Source organism: Hyla sarda, chromosome 5 (genome assembly GCF_029499605.1).
Source record: "Hyla sarda isolate aHylSar1 chromosome 5, aHylSar1.hap1, whole genome shotgun sequence".
NCBI lineage: Eukaryota > Metazoa > Chordata > Amphibia > Anura > Hylidae > Hyla > Hyla sarda.
Window position 1 is genome coordinate 238,812,656 of NC_079193.1, and position 8,022 is coordinate 238,820,677.

General features: G+C 42.9%; 1 long non-coding RNA gene across 3 annotated transcripts in view; it reads left to right on the forward strand.

The window, feature by feature from the left end:
- Positions 1-8,022, forward strand: part of LOC130273900 (uncharacterized) — a 126,850-nt gene that overhangs the window by 116,341 nt on the left and 2,487 nt on the right. The gene's annotated exons all lie outside the window — the stretch shown is intronic.

Below are 8,022 nucleotides of genomic sequence, written 5' to 3' on the forward strand. Positions count from 1 at the left end.
GACATGTGTCACCCTCCCTCTCCCTCACACGTCCTATTGAGAGTGGGTGTTAGAGGATTTCCCGGCCGCTAATGTGGAGCATGTGCTGCCAGACACTAAACATCAGGTAGCGGCATCTCTGATCCCCGGCCGGGCTCTGCCCTTATCTCCAACTCCTTGGACTTTACTGCTGCCAGTCCTGGGACTACCAGTGTGGTCCTGGAGCTGCCACTGGGATGTACTGCACGCCGGCTCTGCTCAGCGCCACTGCTCTCCTGTCTAGTCCCTGCTCAGCACCACTTTACCTTCTGCTCTCCTGTCCAGTCCCTGCTCAGCACCACTTTACCTTCTCTTCATCTCCAGTCCCTGCTCAGCACCACTTTACCTTCTCTTCATCTCCAGTCCCTGCTCAGCACCACTTTACCTTCTCTTCATCTCCAGTCCCTGCTCAGCACCACTTTACCTTCTCTTCATCTCCAGTCCCTGCTCAGCACCACTTTACCTTCTCTTCATCTCCAGTCCCTGCTCAGCACCACTTTACCTTCTCTTCATCTCCAGTCCCTGCTCAGCACCACTTTACCTTCTGCTCATCTCCAGTCCCTGCTCAGCACCACTTTACCTTCTGCTAATCTCCAGTCCCTGCTCAGCACCACTTTACCTTCTCTTCATCTCCAGTCCCTGCTCAGCACCACTTTACCTTCTGCTCATCTCCAGTCCCTGCTCAGCACCACTTTACCTTCTCTTCATCTCCAGTCCCTGCTCAGCACCACTTTACCTTCTGCTCTCCTGTCTAGTCCCTGCTCAGCACCACTTTACCTTCTGCTCATCTCCAGTCCCTGCTCAGCACCACTTTACCTTCTCTTCATCTCCAGTCCCTGCTCAGCACCACTTTACCTTCTGCTCATCTCCAGTCCCTGCTCAGCACCACTTTACCTTCTGACCATCTCCAGTCCCTGCTCAGCACCACTTTACCTTCTGCTCATCTCCAGTCCCTGCTCAGCACCACTTTACCTTCTGCTCATCTCCAGTCCCTGCTCAGCACCACTTTACCTTCCTGTTGGTCTCTAGTCCCTGCTCAGCACCTATATACATTACTGCTCATGTCCAGTCCCTGCTCAGCACCACTTTTCCCTTCTCTTTATCTCCAGTCCCTGCTCAGCACCACTTTACCCTTCTGTTCATCTCTAGTCCCTGCTCAGCACCACTTTACCTTCCTGCTTGTCTCCAGTCCCTTCTCAGCACCACTTTACCCTTCTCTTCATCTCCAGTCCCTGCTCAGCACCATCTTACCCTTCTGCTCATCTCTAGTTCCTAGTACATTCCTGCTGGTCTCTAGTCCCTGCGAAGTACCACTGTACATTACTGCTCATCTCTAGTTCCTGGTACATTCCTGCTGGTCTCTAGTCCCTGCGAAGTACCACTGTACATTACTGCTCATCTCTAGTTCCTGATCAGCACCTCTATATACAACAGCTGGTTCTCAGTCCCTACTCAGCACCTCTATACATTACTGCTGGTCTCCAGTCCCTGTTCAGAACCTCTATATATTATTGCTCATCTCCTGTCCCTGCTTAGCTCTATTTTTACAACAGACCACTGTTTCCCAACTAGGGTGCCTCCAGCTGTTGCAAAACTACAACTCCAAGCATGCCCTGACTGCCAACAGCTGAAGGCACCCTGGCAAACACTGCAATCGACTATCATATTGTAGTATTTAAAGCCGTTATAACAGAGGTCATTTAGTTGAATTTGATACATTCTAAGATGTGCAGTTTGTTATATACCTGGCACTGGAAACCATGTAGCTACCAAACATTCCAAATGAAATATATAGATAAATTGACGTAGTATCATCATAAAAGTGGGATTAACAAATACTTATAAGACAACTCCTTATCTAACAAATACTGTCAAAATGAAATGATAAATATTATTTATCAAAAAATAAAGTCAGCAGCTACTTAGGCTCGGTTCACAAACATGATTTTGGATCAGTATTTTCGTGTAAAAACGAAGCCCAACTGGTTCATAAATGTATCAGTTGTCAGACTTTTTTTCTGGTACAGAAGATTAAGAGTTAGATAGGAAAATGCAGGAAAACATGTTCTCCTATCCAGAACCTGGACCAGTCCAGTGATAACAACTGACACCGGAAGTCATGACAACAATAGGATCAGTTCTGGCATCAGTTTCCCTTAGGTATTATGCACATATGAGGATGAGCCCTTTGCATTTAAGGCCTTGTTCACATTGCCATTTGTATCCGACCCGTTAAGGGTCCGATCATCTCTTTTTTTCTAGCCGTTTGGACCCTAAAACGGATCGGGTGCAAACGGCTATTATTGGGTCCCAACGGACCTTGCATGGGGTGCATCGGTGATCTGATAATTTTATAGAAATTTAGCGGAGAAAAAAAATAGCGCTTGCACTATTTTTTTCTCTGCTAAACTCCCGTCCTTCTGGCCGGATTGCCGATAGAACTCTGAATAGCGGAGTCTGACGGCAATGTGAACGAGGCCTTACTAAATACATTGGATAAGCCCTGAATGATGGCTGCAGCGGTCCCCTATATCATAGGATACAACTTTTCCTGAAGGCTTGAGGAGAGGGGTTTGGGAGGTTTACTGCCACAATACTTCACTGATATAAGGAACCTCTCCTCACTCTCATGCTGCCTGAACCACAAGTTATTGGGTGGTCCTGGGGGCTTCTGTCTGCCCCTCCTGCTATGATAGATTTTTTACATAGAAAAGGATTAGAGCAATTACTACTGATTAATAAAAAATATATTTATCAATCTATTAAAACCAAATACATGTGAAGAAAATTGATTTAGTAATACAAAGTAAGGTAGATATTTAGACTATTGAATCCAAAAAGAAGATGGGACAGGTTACACTTCTAATATACTGTTACTAGACAGTGAAACATTAAATATAGAGTTGGCAGCAATATTTAGGTCTCACTTCATCTAAAATGCCTATAGGATCGGGCCTTAGCCTCCACTAGTGTGCAGCCCAACAGTGCTGACTGGACAGTAAGTATACCACAGTGGTCTCCAACCTGCGGACCTCCAGCTGTTGCAAAAATACAACTCCCAGCATGCCCGGACAGCCGTTGGCTGTCCGGGCATGCTGGGAGTTGTAGTTTTGCAACATCTGGAGGTCAGCAGGTTGTAGACCACTGGTATACCATATACCCATAATAGGGTCCTGTCACCACCACCCACATTTCGTCTGCTTGATGGACTTTCTCTGGGGGACGCCTCTCTTGAGAAAGTCCAGCAAGCAGACGAAACGTACGTTGGGGCGGTGATGACCGGACCCTATTATGGGTAAGTGTTACAGCGCATTTGTAATTCATAAATAATAAGAGAGAGGGGTAAATCTTTGAAAAGAATAATCAAAATTGAAACATAGTGTATAGATGCATTACAAGTATTAGAATCTAACTAGTTGAATACAAGAGGAGTTGTCTCATCTTGAATAGATAAGTCATTTTTTATGAAGAAGTTGTCTGTCAGGGGTAGAGATGAGCGAACTTACAGTAAATTCGATTCGTCACGAACTTCTCGGCTCGGCAGTTGATGACTTTTCCTGCATACATTAGTTCAGCCTTCAGGTGCTCCGGTGGGATGGAAAAGGTGGATACAGTCCTAGGAGACTCTTTCCCAGGAATGTATCCACCTTTTCCAGCCCACCGGAGCACCTGAAAGCTGAACTAATTTATGCAGGATAAGTCATCAACTGCCGAGCCGAGAAGTTCGTGACGAATCGAATTTACTGTAAGTTCGCTCATCTCTAGTCAGGGGTATAGGTACAATTCATGGGTTCATGTAGCAAAAAAATAAATCCCTGGATTCTGGCTGCAGCACTCCTGAGGAGGGTGACACCACTCCCCTTTTTGGATGATTTGGCAACATACACGGCGGAGCAGACATAGGGGGAGATTTACCATAACCTGTGCAGAGGGAAAGTTGATCAGAGGCCTTATTAAAATTTAAAGTAGTGATCTGATTGGTTGCTATGGGCAACTGGTCAACTTTTCATCTGCACAGGATTTGATAAATCACCTGTATAATCTTTTATGGGAGGGGGGTTTGGGGTGGATACTATGAAGGCAGACCACTATGGGATGTATGCCATTATGTCTGTTGTATTAGTTATCTATGTGGTCTTTGTTAAAGTAGTTATCCAGGAAAAACCTTTTTTTATATATCAACAGGCTCCAGAAAGTTAAACAGATTTGTAAATTACTTCTATAAAAAAATCTTAATCCTTCCAGTACTTATGAGCTTCTGAAGTTAAGGTTGTTCTTTTCTAAGTGCTCTCTGATGACACGTGTCTCGGGAACCGCCCAGTTTAGAAGAGGTTTGCTATGGGGATTTGCTTCTAAACTGGGCATTTCCCGAGACACGTGTCATCAGAGAGCACTTAGACAGAAAAGAACAACCTTAACTTCAGAAGCTCATAAGTACTGAAAGGATTAAGATTTTTTAATAGAAGTAATTTACAAATCTGTTTAACTTTCTGGAGTCAGTTGATATATATAAAAAAAGTTTTTTTTTTCCTGGATAACCCCTTTAACTCCATTTTATTATAAATAACAGTACATATTAGTTTGGTAGCTATATGCATACGAGGTTGCGATATATTAAAGGGGTACTCCGGTGGAAAACAATTATTTTTTAATTAACTGATGCCAGAAAGTTCAACAGATTTGTAAATGTCTTCTATTAAAAAAAAATCTTAATCCTTCCAGTACTTATCAGCTGCTGTATGCTACAGAGGAAGTTCTTTTCTTTTTGAATTTATTTTCCGTCTGACCACAGTGCTCTCTGCTGACACGTCTGTCCATGTCAGGAACTGTCCAGAGCAGGAGAAAATACCCACAGCAAACCTATCTTGCTCTGGACAGAAAATAAATTAAAAAAGAAAAGAACTTCCTCTGTAGTATACAGCAGCTGATAAGTACTGAAAGGATTAAGATTTTTTAATAGAAGTAATTCACAAATCTGTTCAACTTTCTTGCACCAGTTGATTAAAAAAAAAAAAAAACATTCCACCGGAGTACCACTTTATAGGGGTTATCCAGGTTTAGAAAATCAGAGCTGATTTCTTCACAAAACAGCACCACACATGCTTTTTGGTTGTATGTGGTATTGCAGCTCAATTCCAGTAAAGTCAATGGAGCCAAGCTGTAATACCAGACACAAACTGAGGTGTGGTGCTCTTTATAGAAGAAACCTGCTCTGTTTCTCTCTTCCTTTAAAATAAGTAGTTAGGTAAGTATTTTTAGGTCTATTAGGTGAATTAGATACCTGTTAAGCATTTGTTTACTCCACTTAATGCATCCATCTATTTTTATATTGAAAGTGAAAGATTTAGTTTCTATGCATGTATAAAAGAGATTGTTAATTTTGGAGCTATCTCATGTATTAGTTACTTGCAGAATACCACTTTATTAATTATTTTATTACTACCCAGGGCTGATGATGACTGATGAGAACTTGTCCTGTATAGTAGTTACTTGCTGGGTATATTCTTATAGTAAATACAGATTCAAGGAAATATTGGTTAATAGGTGGCCATGTAATATTCTTGACTCTCTATACCAGTGGTCTTCAACCTGCGGACCTCCAGATGTTGCAAAACTACAACTCCCAGCATGCCCGGACAGCCGTTGGCTGTCCGGGCATGCTGGGATTTGTAGTTTTACAACATCTGGAGGTCCGCAGGTTGGAGACCACTGCTTTATACCTTTAATGGCTTTTACGGAATACTCTTTACCATAGTCAGAATTAGGCCTTAAAGGGGTTATCCAGGAAAAAACTTTTTTTTATATATCAACTGGCTCCAGAAAGTTAAACAGATTTGTAAATAACTTCTATTTAAAAAAAATCGTAATCCTTTCAGTACTTATGAGCTTCTGAAGTTAAGGTTGTTCTTTTCTGTCTCTGTGCTCTTTGATGACACCTGTCTCGGGAACCGCCCAGTTTAGAAGAGGTTTGCTATGGGGATTTGCTTCTAAACTGGGCGTTTCCCGAGACAGGTATCATCAGAGAGCACAAGTAATTTACAAATCTGTTTAAGTTTCTGGAGCCAGTTGATATATATAAAAAAGTTTTTTCCTGGATAACCCCTTTAATGGGCCTTATGCACCTCTAAACAGTGGTGATATTTCTTTTTTATGCCCATTATTACAGTGTTTATTGGTTGTTTTCATTGTGCGATTGAGTGCTGGATAGTAAATATTACCATTTTTTAGATTTTTGTAAATCTTGTGCTACTATTCCCAGCACTAGTGTCCCCCACTGGTGCTTTACTAGTATAGATTGGTGTCCATGCTGGCTGCCATGAACCTATCTACCCACTCTGCAGCTATGGATACAAACAGATGTGCCTTGTCTCATTCTTCTCTAGTCACTAGATCAGTTACTAATGCTGGGCAGAGTGAAGATGTCTCCTTATTTATAGTGATGGGTGCCTGAAGCCAAGTACTGTAGCAAAAGCAGAGTTTACATAGCTCATATTCTCTCTGCTATCTACATAGTGTTAAAGAAAATGGAAATCTTTAATCCAGGCTATCTTCTATTGCTTCATGCTCCTGTACTGATGCTCACAAGCCCATTGTAGGCTCTTCTGCTTGTGGACAGGGGTCAGCATTGGCACTATGACCTTTCTGCGGCTACACTGGCCACTGTGCAGTAAGCTTCAATCTATTGTATGTTCTGACACTTTTCTGTCATAGGCAGCATTCACTTTTTCACCAACATCTGCTATAGTAGCTCTTCTGTAGGATAGCACCAGATGGGCTGACCTCTGACGATTACACACATCAGTTAACCTTGGGCTTCCATGATCTTGTGGCCGCTTAACTTTGTCTTTCTTTGGACAACTTTTCATAAATACTGGTTACTGCATAGGGTGAACATCCCACAAGCCACAAACCCTGCCATTATAGAGAATGCCCTGCCATTATAGAGAATCCCCTGCCATTATAGAGAATGCCCTGCCATTATAGAGAATCCCCTGCCATTATAGAGAATCCCCTGCCATTATAGAGAATCCCCTGCCATTATAGAGAATGCCCTGCCATTATAGAGAATCCCCTGCCATTATAGAGAATGCCCTACCATTATAGAGAATGCCCTGCCATTATAGAGAATCCCCTGCCATTATAGAGAATGCCCTGCCATTATAGAGAATCCCCTGCCATTATAGAGAATCCCCTGCCATTATAGAGAATGCCCTGCCATTATAGAGAATGCCCTGCCATTATAGAGAATGCCCTGCCATTATAGAGAATCCCCTGCCATTATAGAGAATCCCCTGCCATTATAGAGAATCCCCTGCCCTTATATAGAATGCCCTGCCCTTATAGAGAATCCCCTGCCATTATAGAGAATCCCCTGCCATTATAGAGAATCCCCTGCCATTATAGAGAATGCCCTGCCATTATAGAGAATGCCCTGCCATTATAGAGAATCCCCTGCCATTATAGAGAATCCTCTGCCATTATAGAGAATGCCCTGCCATTATAGAGAATGCCCTGCCATTGTAGAGAATCCCCTGCCATTATAGAGAATGCCCTGCCATTATAGAGAATCCGCTGCCATTATAGAGAATCCCCTGCCATTATAGAGAATGCCCTGCCATTATAGAGAATCCCCTGCCCTTATAGAGAATCCCCTGCCATTATAGAGAATCCCCTGCCATTATAGAGAATGCCCTGCCATTATAGAGAATGCCCTGCCATTATAGAGAATCCCCTGCCATTATAGAGAATCCCCTGCCATTATAGAGAATGCCCTGCCCTTATAGAGAATCCCCTGCCCTTATAGAGAATCCCCTGCCATTATAGAGAATCCCCTGCCATTATAGAGAATGCCCTGCCATTATAGAGAATCCCCTGCCATTATAGAGAATGCCCTGCCATTATAGAGAATGCCCTGCCATTATAGAGAATGCCCTGCCATTATAGAGAATCCCCTGCCATTATAGAGAATCCCCTGCCATTATAGAGAATGCCCTGCCATTATAG